The sequence below is a fragment of the Pleurodeles waltl genome, chromosome 8 (genome assembly GCF_031143425.1).
Source record: "Pleurodeles waltl isolate 20211129_DDA chromosome 8, aPleWal1.hap1.20221129, whole genome shotgun sequence".
NCBI classification, from domain to species: Eukaryota; Metazoa; Chordata; class Amphibia; order Caudata; family Salamandridae; genus Pleurodeles; species Pleurodeles waltl.
The window spans coordinates 1,518,524,533-1,518,538,153 of record NC_090447.1 but is presented as its reverse complement, the minus strand read 5'-3'; positions in this window follow the sequence as shown (position 1 = coordinate 1,518,538,153).

The window sequence follows — 13,621 nt, the reverse complement described above, 5'->3', positions numbered from 1 at the left end:
CAACTGTGTTAGTCAGAAATAGTGAGTCCCTCACAGGAGGGTCCCACATTTCTGAAATCACTGAGGATGCTCTCAGTGAAGATGACCTCCTGTTAGCCAGGATGGCCAAAAGATTGGCTTTAGAGAGACAGCTCCTAGCCATAGAAAGGGAAAGACAAGAGATGGGCCTAGGACCCATCAATGGTGGCAGCAATATAAATAGGGTCAGAGATTCTCCTGACATGTTAAAAATCCCCAAAGGGATTGTGACAAAATTTGAAGATGGTGATGACATCACCAAGTGGTTCACAGCTTTTGAGAGGGCTTGTGTAACCAGAAAAGTGAACAGATCTCACTGGGGTGCTCTCCTTTGGGAAATGTTCACTGGAAAGTGTAGGGATAGACTCCTCACACTCTCTGGAAAAGATGCAGAATCTTATGACCTCATGAAGGGTACCCTGATTGAGGGCTTTGGATTCTCCACTGAGGAGTACAGGATTAGGTTCAGGGGGGCTCAAAAATCCTCGAGCCAGACCTGGGTTGACTTTGTTGACTACTCAGTGAAAACACTAGATGGTTGGATTCAAGGCAGTGGTGTAAGTAATTATGATGGGCTGTACAATTTATTTGTGAAAGAACACCTGTTAAGTAATTGTTTCAATGATAAACTGCATCAGCATCTGGTAGACCTAGGACCAATTTCTCCCCAAGAATTGGGAAAGAAGGCGGACCATTGGGTCAAGACAAGGGTGTCCAAGACTTCAACAGGGGGTGACCAAAAGAAAGGGGTCACAAAGACTCCCCAGGGGAAGGGTGATGAGACAACCAAAACTAAAAATAGTAAAGAGTCTTCTACAGGCCCCCAAAAACCTGCACAGGAGGGTGGGCCCAGAGCCTCTTCACAAAACAATGGGTACAAGGGTAAAAACTTTGATCCCAAAAAGGCCTGGTGTCATAGCTGTAAACAGCATGGACACCAAACTGGAGACAAGGCCTGTCCCAAGAAAGGTTCCACTCCAAACTCCCATCCAGGTAACACTGGTATGGCTAGTCTCCAAGTGGGATCAACAGTGTGCCCAGAGCAAATCAGGGTCCACACTGAAGCTACTCTAGTTTCTGAGGGTGGGGTGGATTTAGCCACACTAGCTGTCTGGCCGCCTAACATGCAAAAATACAGACAGCAACTCTTAATTAATGGGACTAGAATAGAGGGCCTGAGGGATACAGGTGCCAGTGTCACCATGGTGACAGAGAAACTGGTTTCCCCTGGCCAATACCTGACTGGAAAAACTTACACAGTCACCAACGCTGACAATCAGAGAAAAGTACATCCCATGGCAATGGTTACTTTAGAATGGGGAGGGGTCAATGGCCTGAAACAGGTGGTGGTCTCCTCAAATATCCCAGTGGACTGTCTGCTTGGAAATGACCTGGAGTCCTCAGCATGGGCTGAGGTAGAACTAAAAACCCATGCAGCAATGCTGGGTATCCCTGAACTGGTGTGTGTGAAAACAAGAGCACAATGCAAGGCACAGGGTGAAAAAGTAGAGCTGGAGTCTGGAAAAATGGCCCAGCCTACCAAGAGAACAGGAAAGTCAGTTGGGAAACCGACTGCAACACAGCAAAAGAAAGGGAACCTCTCTTCTCAGGAAGAAGTTCTGCCCTCTGAGGGAACTGAGCCTTTGGAGCTTGAACCTTATCAGGTTGAGCTCTTAGGCCCAGGGGGACCCTCAAGGGAGGAGCTGTGTAAGGGACAAGAAACCTGTCCCTCTCTTGAAGGCCTTAGGCAGCAAGCTGCTGAAGAGTCCAAAGGCAAGAAAACTGGAACCCATAGGGTCTATTGGGAAGATGGACTCCTGTACACTGAGGCCAGAGACCCCAAACCTGGTGCCACTAGGAGAGTGGTAGTGCCTCAGCTGTTCAGAGAGTTCATCCTAACATTGGCCCATGACATTCCCCTTGCTGGACATTTGGGACAAACCAAGACGTGGGAGAGGTTAGTCAACCACTTCTACTGGCCCAATATGTCCAACATGGTTAAGGAGTTTTGCCTCTCCTGCCCCACCTGTCAAGGCAGTGGTAAGACAGGTGGGCATCCAAAGGCCCCCCTCATTCCACTTCCAGTGGTGGGGGTTCCCTTTGAAAGAGTGGGTGTGGACATAGTTGGTCCACTAGAACCTCCCACAGCCTCAGGAAATATGTATATCCTGGTAGTAGTGGATCATGCTACCAGGTATCCTGAAGCTATTCCCCTTAGGTCGACTACTGCCCCTGCAGTAGCCAAGGCCCTCATTGGTATCTTTACCAGAGTGGGTTTCCCTAAGGAGGTGGTGTCTGACAGAGGTACCAACTTCATGTCAGCATACCTAAAGCACATGTGGAATGAGTGTGGAGTGACTTATAAATTCACTACACCATACCATCCACAAACTAATGGCTTGGTTGAGAGATTCAACAAGACATTAAAAGGCATGATCATGGGGCTCCCAGAAAAACTCAAAAGGAGATGGGATGTCCTCTTGCCATGCCTGCTTTTCGCTTACAGAGAGGTGCCACAGAAGGGAGTAGGATTCTCACCCTTTGAACTTCTGTTTGGTCATCCTGTAAGGGGACCACTTGCCCTTGTTAAAGAAGGCTGGGAGAGACCTCTCCATGAGCCTAAACAGGACATAGTGGACTATGTACTTGGCCTTCGCTCTAGAATGGCAGAGTACATGGAAAAGGCAACCAAAAACCTTGAGGCCAGCCAACAGCTCCAGAAGTTTTGGTATGACCAAAAGGCTGCACTGGTTGAGTTCCAACCAGGGCAGAAAGTCTGGGTTCTGGAGCCTGTGGCTCCCAGGGCACTCCAGGACAAATGGAGTGGCCCTTACCCAGTACTAGAAAGGAAGAGTCAGGTCACCTACCTGGTGGACCTGGGCACAAGCAGGAGCCCCAAGAGGGTGATCCATGTGAACCGCCTTAAGCTCTTCCATGACAGGGCTGATGTCAATCTGTTGATGGTAACAGATGAGGATCAGGAGGCAGAGAGTGAACCTCTCCCTGATCTTCTGTCATCAGACCCAAAAGATGGCACAGTAGATGGAGTGATCTACTCAGACACCCTCTCTGGCCAGCAGCAAGCTGATTGTAGGAGAGTCCTACAACAGTTTCCTGAACTCTTCTCCTTAACCCCTGGTCAGACACACCTGTGTACCCATGATGTGGACACAGGAGACAGCATGCCTGTCAAGAACAAAATCTTTAGACAATCTGACCATGTTAAAGAAAGCATCAAGGTGGAAGTCCACAAGATGCTGGAATTGGGAGTAATTGAGCGCTCTGACAGCCCCTGGGCTAGCCCAGTGGTGTTAGTCCCCAAACCTCACACCAAAGATGGAAAGAAAGAGATGAGGTTTTGTGGACTACAGAGGGCTCAATTCTGTCACCAAGACAGATGCCCATCCAATTCCAAGAGCTGATGAGCTCATTGATAAATTAGGTGCTGCCAAATTTCTAAGTACCTTTGACTTGACAGCAGGGTACTGGCAAATAAAAATGGCACCTGGAGCAAAAGAAAAGACAGCATTCTCCACACCTGATGGGCATTATCAGTTTACTGTTATGCCCTTTGGTTTAAAGAATGCCCCTGCCACCTTCCAAAGGTTGGTGAATCAAGTCCTTGCTGGCTTGGAGTCCTTTAGCACAGCTTATCTTGATGATATTGCTGTCTTTAGCTCCACCTGGCAGGATCACCTGGTCCACCTGAAGAAGGTTTTGAAGGCTCTGCAATCTGCAGGCCTCTCTATCAAGGCATCCAAATGCCAGATAGGGCAGGGAACTGTGGTTTACTTGGGCCACCTTGTAGGTGGAGGCCAAGTTCAGCCACTCCAACCCAAGATCCAGACTATTCTGGACTGGGTAGCTCCAAAAACCCAGACTCAAGTCAGGGCATTCCTTGGCTTGACTGGGTATTACAGGAGGTTTGTGAAGGGATATGGATCCATTGTGACAGCCCTCACTGAACTCACCTCCAAGAAAATGCCCAAGAAAGTGAACTGGACTGTGGAATGCCAACAGGCCTTTGACACCCTGAAACAAGCAATGTGCTCAGCACCAGTTCTAAAAGCTCCAGATTATTCTAAGCAGTTCATTGTGCAGACTGATGCCTCTGAACATGGGATAGGGGCAGTTTTGTCCCAAACAAATGATGATGGCCTTGACCAGCCTGTTGCTTTCATTAGCAGGAGGTTACTCCCCAGGGAGCAGCGTTGGAGTGCCATTGAGAGGGAGGCCTTTGCTGTGGTTTGGTCCCTGAAGAAGCTGAGACCATACCTCTTTGGGACTCACTTCCTAGTTCAAACTGACCACAGACCTCTCAAATGGCTGATGCAAATGAAAGGTGAAAATCCTAAACTGTTGAGGTGGTCCATCTCCCTACAGGGAATGGACTTTATAGTGGAACACAGACCTGGGACTGCCCATGCCAATGCAGATGGCCTTTCCAGGTTCTTCCACTTAGAAAATGAAGACTCTCTTGGGAAAGGTTAGTCTCATCCTCTTTCGTTTGGGGGGGGGGTTGTGTAAGGAAATGCCTCCTTGGCATGGTTGCCCCCTGACTTTTTGCCTTTGCTGATGCTATGTTTACAATTGAAAGTGTGCTGAGGCCTGCTAACCAGGCCCCAGCACCAGTGTTCTTTCCCTAACCTGTACTTTTGTATCCACAATTGGCAGACCCTGGCATCCAGATAAGTCCCTTGTAACTGGTACTTCTAGTACCAAGGGCCCTGATGCCAAGGAAGGTCTCTAAGGGCTGCAGCATGTCTTATGCCACCCTGGAGACCTCTCACTCAGCACAGACACACTGCTTGCCAGCTTGTGTGTGCTAGTGAGGACAAACCGAGTAAGTCGACATGGCACTCCCCTCAGGGTGCCATGCCAGCCTCTCACTGCCTATGCAGTATAGGTAAGACACCCCTCTAGCAGGCCTTACAGCCCTAAGGCAGGGTGCACTATACCATAGGTGAGGGTACCAGTGCATGAGCATGGTACCCCTACAGTGTCTAAACAAAACCTTAGACATTGTAAGTGCAGGGTAGCCATAAGAGTATATGGTCTGGGAGTCTGTCAAACACGAACTCCACAGCACCATAATTGCTACACTGAAAACAGGGAAGTTTGGTATCAAACTTCTCAGCACAATAAATGCACACTGATGCCAGTGTACATTTTATTGGAAAATACACCCCAGAGGGCACCTTAGAGGTGCCCCCTGAAACTTAACCGACTATCTGTGTAGGCTGACTAGTTTTAGCAGCCTGCCACAAACCGAGACATGTTGCTGGCCCCATGGGGAGAGTGCCTTTGTCACTCTGAGGCCAGTAACAAAGCCTGCACTGGGTGGAGATGCTAACACCTCCCCCAGGCAGGAATTGTCACACCTGGCGGTGAGCCTCAAAGGCTCACCTCCTTTGTGCCAACCCAGCAGGACACTCCAGCTAGTGGAGTTGCCCGCCCCCTCCGGCCAGGCCCCACTTTTGGCGGCAAGGCCGGAGAAAATAATGAGAATAACAAGGAGGAGTCACTGGCCAGTCAGGACAGCCCCTAAGGTGTCCTGAGCTGAGGTGACTCTAACTTTTAGAAATCCTCCATCTTGCAGATGGAGGATTCCCCCAATAGGGTTAGGATTGTGACCCCCTCCCCTTGGGAGGAGGCACAAAGAGGGTGTACCCACCCTCAGGGCTAGTAGCCATTGGCTACTAACCCCCCAGACCTAAACACGCCCTTAAATTTAGTATTTAAGGGCTACCCTGAACCCTAGAAAATTAGATTCCTGCAACTACAAGAAGAAGGACTGCCCAGCTGAAAACCCCTGCAGCGGAAGACCAGAAGACGACAACTGCCTTGGCTCCAGAAACTCACCGGCCTGTCTCCTGCCTTCCAAAGATCCTGCTCCAGCGACGCCTTCCAAAGGGACCAGCGACCTCGACATCCTCTGAGGACTGCCCCTGCTTCGAAAAGACAAGAAACTCCCGAGGACAGCGGACCTGCTCCAAGAAAAGCTGCAACTTTGTTTCCAGCAACTTTAAAGAACCCTGCAAGCTCCCCGCAAGAAGCGTGAGACTTGCAACACTGCACCCGGCGACCCCGACTCGGCTGGTGGCGATCCAACACCTCAGGAGGGACCCCAGGACTACTCTAAGACTGTGAGTACAAAAACCTGTCCCCCCTGAGCTCCCACAGCGCCGCCTGCAGAGGGAATCCCGAGGCTTCCCCTGACCGCGACTCTTTGAATCCTAAGTCCCGACGCCTGGGAGAGACCCTGCACCCGCAGCCCCCAGGACCTGAAGGACCGGACTTTCACTGGAGGAGTGACCCCCAGGAGTCCCTCTCCCTTGACCAAGTGGAGGTTTCCCCGAGGAACCCCCCCCTTGCCTGCCTGCAGCGCTGAAGAGATCCCTAGATCTCCCATTGACTTCCATTACAAACCCGACGCTTGTTTCTACACTGCACCCGGCCGCCCCCGCGCTTCTGAGGGTGAAATTTCTGTGTGGACTTGCGTCCCCCCCGGTGCCCTACAAAACCCCCCTGGTCTGCCCTCCGAAGACGCGGGTACTTACCTGCAAGCAGACCGGAACCGGGGCACCCCCTTCTCTCCATTCTAGCTTATGCGTTTTGGGCACCACTTTGAACTCTGCACCTGACCGGCCCTGAGCTGCTGGTGTGGTGACTTTGGGGTTGCTCTGAACCCCCAACGGTGGGCTACCTTGGACCAAGAACTAAGCCCTGTAAGTGTCTTACTTACCTGGTTAACCTAACAAATACTTACCTCCCCTAGGAACTGTGAAAATTGCACTGTGTCCACTTTTAAAACAGCTATTTGTGAATAACTTGAAAAGTATACATGCAATTTTGATGATTTGAAGTTCCTAAAGTACTTACCTGCAATACCTTTCGAATGAGATATTACATGTAGAATTTGAACCTGTGGTTCTTAAAATAAACTAAGAAAAGATATTTTTCTATACAAAAACCTATTGGCTGGATTTGTCTCTGAGTGTGTGTACCTCATTTATTGTCTATGTGTATGTACAACAAATGCTTAACACTACTCCTTGGATAAGCCTACTGCTCGACCACACTACCACAAAATAGAGCATTAGTATTATCTCTTTTTGCCACTATCTTACCTCTAAGGGGAACCCTTGGACTCTGTGCATACTATTCCTTACTTTGAAATAGTGCATACAGAGCCAACTTCCTACAGGGGCCAAAGCGGACTCTGCCTTAGAGCGCTTCAAAGATAGCAGGGCCACGGCGAGGTCTTTGGGACTGCAGGCTTCTACATCTACTCCCTTCAGATCCTTTCTGAGGTTTAGGGGTTTGGCTGTGGAGCCGCTTATTGTGGGAGACCTCAGTCCACAATTCAACAGCCCATTAGCCTTACATATAAATCTTTTAGAGGGCGGGGGAGGGTTAGGACACGAGGAGCCACCCAGCAGCACCCTGCCTCATCCTCTTCCTCTGGGGGAGCACAACAAGGAAAGCAGCCCTAGTTTTCCATCCATTTTAAGTCATGCTTCTCCCGTAGGGGGCAGGATATTTAATTTTCTCCACGAGTGGGAGTTAGTCACATTGGATTCCTGGATACTAAATATTGTGGCAAAAGGTTATGCCCTTCCTTTTTGGGAGTTTTCCCCCTCCCATCCCTCCCCGTCCTTCGTTTTGTTCAGAAGATCCTCTCCTGTTGCTGCAGCAGGAGGTTCAAGTCCTTTTATCAAAAGGCACAGTGGAGTTGGTTCCAGAGCAGGAAAGGGGTCAAGTTTGCTATTCAAGGTATTTCCTGATTCCCAAGAAGGATGGTCGATTGAGGCCTATCCTGGATCTGAGGATTTTGAATTGGTTTCTCAAAAAGGAGAAATTCAAAATGTTGACTCTAGCGCAGGTGCTTCTGACGTTGAACAAAGAGGATTGGTTGGTGTCTGTCAATTTCATATCCCTCTTCTCATGTTACACAGGAAGTATCTCCGGTTTGTGGTGGGGTCTCAACACTACCAGTTTACGGTCCTTCCTTTTGGTTTTACTTCTGCACCTCGAGCCTTCACGAAGGTGATGGTGGTGGTTGCAGCAAATCTCAGAAGGAAGGGAGTATCTGTATTCCCTTACCTGGATGATTGGCTGATAAAAGCCAGGTTCCCAGAGCTTGTGCTGCATCACCTCCAAATGACAACACAGTTGTTGTTCAGCCTGGGCTTTTACGGTAAACGTGCCCAAGTCTCACCTGGGGTCCTCTCAGCACCTCCTGTTCATTGGGGCAGTACTGGATACAACATTGAATCGAGCCTATCCTCCGCCTCAGCGGATTCAGGACATTCAGGCGTTGATTTCAATGTTTCAAAATGGAGCGGTTGTTCCAGTCCTCACGGTCCTGCAGCTGCTCGGTCTGTTCGCTTCTTGCATTCTATGGTGACTCATGCAGGTTGGCACATGAGGGCACTCCAGTGGTGCCTCCACAAACTGTGGTTTCAACACAAAGGGGATCTTGAAGAGTCAATAACAATCTCCAGAGACGCTGCAGCGGATCTACGATGGTGGGCTGTGGACGGCAACCTTTCCCAAGGAAGGCCGTTTTCTCTACCACCACTGGTGGCCACGGTCATAATGGATGCTTCCACTCTAGGGTGGGGAGCTCATCTGGGGGACCTAGAGATCAAAGGTCTTTGGTCTCCAGTGGAACAGATGTTTCACAACAATTTGTTAGAATTGGGGGCGACACGTGTGGCTCTCTAGGCCTTCCTCCCGTCCCTTTGTGGTCAGTCATTTCGGGTCTTGAGGGACAACACTACCGCGATGTGGTACATCAACAAGCAGGGATGAGTAGGGTCGTACCGTCTCTGCAGAGAGGCTCTGCGGCTCTGGTCCAGGGCTCAGAACTATCGGATTTGCTTAGAAGCAAACCATCTGGCCGGGGTCCTCAACGTTCGTGCGGACAGTCTCAGTCGGCATTTCTAGGTGAATCACGAGTGGCGTCTCCATCCAGACCTGGTCCTTCACATCTTCCGGATGTGGGGTTTTCCACAGATAGACCTGTTTGCCACTCTGGATAATGCGCACTGCCCATCATTCTGCAGCCTCCAGTATCGGTGCAAGGAGCATTGGGGGATGCGTTTCAGATGTCTTGGTGCGACCAGCTACTTTCCGCGTTTCCCCCATACCCTTGATTCCTCAGGTTCTGAGGAAGATTCGTCAAGATCGGGCTCAAGTTATTTTAGTTGCTCTGGAGTGGCCAAGAAGGGTGTGGTACTCAGACCTTCTCCAACTCTCACTGTGCCCTCCGCTCTGTCTCCCTAACAGGGCAAACATCTCTCGCAGTCGCAGGGGCAGGGGCAGGTTCTACACCCCCAACTCCAGAGCCTGCACCTACATGCCTGGAGATTGAACGGGCAATCTGAGTTCTTTTTCTCTCCTTTCAGAAGTGGTGGATGGTTTTTTTATCGGCCAGGCGACACTCCACCAAGTCTGTCTATGCCACCGGTGGGCAAAATGTGTTACTTGGTGTGGAGAGAGGCACATCAATCCCTTAAAAGCCCATTCATCTGATGTTCGGATGTTTGCCCTTACTTTGGCACAGAAGGGTTGTGCTGTTACGACTGTCAAGGGCTATTTATCGGCGCTGTCGGTCTTTCTGTGCCTTCCTGATCAACCTTCCTTGTTTAAATCACCTATAGTTGTTAGGTTTTTGAGAGGCCTGACTACTAAGTTTCCTCCCACTCTGTTTCTCATGCCTCAGTGGGATTTAAATTTGGTTTTAACTTTTTTTAATGGGTTTACCGTTTGAACCTATGCATTCTTGTTCATTAAGGCTGTTAGTCTTAAAGACAGTTTTCCTTATAGCTATCACATCTGCTAGGCATGTGAGTGAGCTTCAGGCTCTTAGTGTCAAACCTCCCTTTATGTCATTTTATTCTGACAAGGTGGTGTTGAGAACCAGGGCGGCTTTCCTTCCCAAGGTTGTCACTCCCTTCCATATGGGGCAGTCTATTACTCTTTCATCCTTCTATCCTCCTCCTCACCCTTCAAAAGAGGAATAAAGACTTCATCGTTTAGACCCGAGAAGAGCTCTGAGTTTTTATGTTGAAAGATCAAAAGACTTTCGTGTGGATGACCAACTCTTTGTTGGATATGTGGGCAAGATGAAAGGCAAAACTGTCCATAAGAGAACCACATCCAGGTGGGTCATTCTTTGCATAAAGATCTGTTATTCATTGGCAAAGAAGGTTCCTCCTGAAAGTATTAGAGCTCATTCCACCAGGTCTAAGTCTGCCACTTCGGCACTGGCTAGGGGTAATTCAGTGGTGGATATTTGCAAAGCAGCAACTTGGGCTTCCCTCCACACTTTCGCAAAGCATTATTGCTTGGATTCGGAGGTTATGAGGGACAGCCACTTTGCACGTTCCGTGTTCCAGGATTTCTTGGTGTGACCGGTCAGCACCCACCTCCGAGTGCGGTACTGCTTTGGGACTCTATTCATAAGGTTAGGAATCCACAGGTAGATGTATCCATCAGAAGAACAAGTTACTTACCTTTGGAAAAAGTTTTTTCTTGTGGATACAGTAGCTATCTGTGGATTCCTCACAGTCCTACCCACCTCCCCATTGCCTGTCTGGCCATACCAAGACTTCTTTTTCTAGTTTTGTATATACGTTTCTGAGTATTTTTTTATATGAATAAATGTTGTGTTTATATTGTATTTGGATTGCAATATATATATATATATATACATATATATATATATATATATGTGCTTTAGTGAGGTTGTTTTTCACCTGTTCGCCTCATAGGCACGTAAAAAGTGTGAAACTGACGTCACCACGCTGAGGAGGACCTCTTATTGCCACAATGACATCAGACGGAGTCACGTGCGGAGCCGTGCAATTGTGACGTCCTCGTCGATGTGAAGAGCTGGGAAGAAAGTTTCAGTCGAATGCTGCCACATTGGGAGAATTCATAAGGTGAGGAATCCACAGGTAGCTACTGTCTCCACCAGATAAAAACTTTACCAAAGGTGAAGTAAGTTGTTCATCAAGGCCGCAGACTAAACGGTCAGTATTAGATTGCTTTGTGTGGTCGGGGGCTGGTGAGCCGCTCACTAGTCAAAAGCAGCTGTGATGGGCCTGATAATGTAATTGATGGATTCAAACCGACATGCTTTCAACACCTGGATACAGGTGATGGTTCTTCTGATTTATGTTCTTCTGTTGAGAACTGAATAAAAGCATATCGCAAAAAAAGTATTGGACCGCTTTGCAGTGTACACAGTCTTTGTATCAAGGCCATGGGCTGAGGGCTGCCATCTAGGTATGAGTACGAGGTGTAGTTATTGAGTAGGCACACAAAGGGTGCCAATTTAGGTGTGTCACGTCTGCAGCACCAACATTTCTTTGTAACAGTACGTAACTAGTAACGTTATAAATTGCCATTGATAAGTAATGGTGAAATCATAAACCACAAGGCCAAAAGCAGAGTAGTTTGTAGATATCACTGTGACACTGAAATGACAATGTAGAACCCTATTAAGCATATATTTTCAGACCCCATTCAGATAGCCACAGGTCAATCTGGCTACTAAGCCGCCCCAGGACAATTGGGTACTGGTCCTTCATTCTAGAAGTTGAGTTAGTGATGTCATAGGGTTCAAAGCCATACCTCGGCTCTACAAACTGGGCCTTCAGCACTTGGCTGTCAGTGGTAGTGAGGAGATATGGGGCTCATTAACATCCCACAACATCCTACTCCTTATTTTAATCTGATCAGTCTTGCTCTAAAAGTACTCCGCGGTCCTTCTCCAGATATTTTGAATTACATTCTTTCTGACTGTATCTTAGATCCTTCCCTATGATATCAAGAACTTCCTGTCAAGACTAAGCCCATCCTGACAAACAATGTGTCCGGGATGAGACCATATGACGAAGCATGCCACAATGCCTGGGTGAGGGTCCTTTCATCTCAGAAAAGGGATATTCTTTTGAGGAGTGTTACTTCAACAGTTTGGTTCGTGACTGATGGGATTTGCTTTTGCTCATTATATTATATCTTTCCGTCTCTCAGCAGGGAGGCAGACTTCTAGGAGTGTCCTGCTGCTCCAGCAAGAGATCCAGACGGCAGGTGATGTCTCCTCACCTCTGGGAGACTGGGTGTCAAGATAGCCCTGATTTCACAGCAGTCCTTTGGGTACTCTGTAGAACAGTGGTTCCCAACCTTTTGACTTCTGTGGACCCCCACTTTATCAATACTAGAACCCAGGGACCCCCACTGAATCAGTATTGGAATCCGGGGACCCCCACTGAGTCTTTACTGAAAGCTGGGGACCTAATCTCTTAAAATTGATACATTTTCTAAGCAGTCGCGGACCCCCTAAGGAGGCTTCGCGGACCCCCAGGGGTCCCCGGACCACAGGTTGGGAACCACTGCTGTAGAACACTTCTCCATTCAGGTATCTTTTCTAGGCTGTTCTCCAGACACGGCCTTTCTGTTGAGTGATGCTTCTCACAGCAGGGCAGTCTCCAGCCTTGAGCACCAACAAAAGAGGCACTAAGAGGTGTGAGGTAGCTGCATCTGTCTGAACCACTGAAGACTTAATCAAGGAAAGTAGAGGACAAGCCTCACCTTAAAGTTCTCACCTTACACAATAGAGCCTGCAGTCCCTTTTCCTGCCCCTGCCATCCATCCTGCACATGGCATTGTTAAAAAATACTAATCAGCAGCTCATTGCTAAGCAAAAGGGCCTCATTGAATATCTAAAGGAGCCCTGTCTCCACTTCCCTCACTTCAGTGTCTTGGGGCCAGATGTATGTCCATTTCTATTTGCGAGTCTCTAACTGCGACTTTTTGCGAGTTGCAATTAGAGATTTGCACATAGAAACGTACAAATGCATCTCAGACACATTTAGCGATTCCCAATGGAGTTGCAAATGACCCACCTCATTAATATTCATGAGGTAGGTTGCACTTTACGACCCCATTGGAAACGGCCACAATCAGGGATGGTGGCCTGCTGGGGGCAGCAGACCACCATGTCTGTGATTGCATTTAAATAAAGCAATCTTTTGTTTTTTAAATGCAGCTCTTTCTTCTGAAAGTAAAACTGGATGCGTTTAAAAAAGAAAAATGAAAAGTTTTCTTTTAATTTTTAAGACTAGGCAGTGGTCCGTGGGACCACTGCCTGCTCTTCAAAAAACGTTTTCGCTACCATTGCGAATAGGTTACCACCAACTTGGAGTTGGTGGTAACAGAGAGTGTTTCTGGAGAGCATACATGGTTGCAAAACATTCATACATGGCCCTTCAACTCTCTATTAGGAAGGTTCGCCTTTGGCATGCCCCCTCCTCATAGCGACTTTCAGTCCCTATTTTGCGAGTCAGTAACAAGTTACCAACTCTCAAATTAGGGATGGTACATGGCCAGAAGCCTTTTACCGGTCGCAGTCAGCCTGGCAAAACGCCTTCATACATCTAGCCCTAGGTCCCCTCCCGTCAGCTACAGGAATGTGAGCAATACACGTCTACTGTTTGGGTACAAACCTGCTTACTCCCTCTTCTACAATGCCAGGTGCAAGGTATCCAAAACTGACCCCACTGGCCTCCATTACTCTGCTCACTCACAG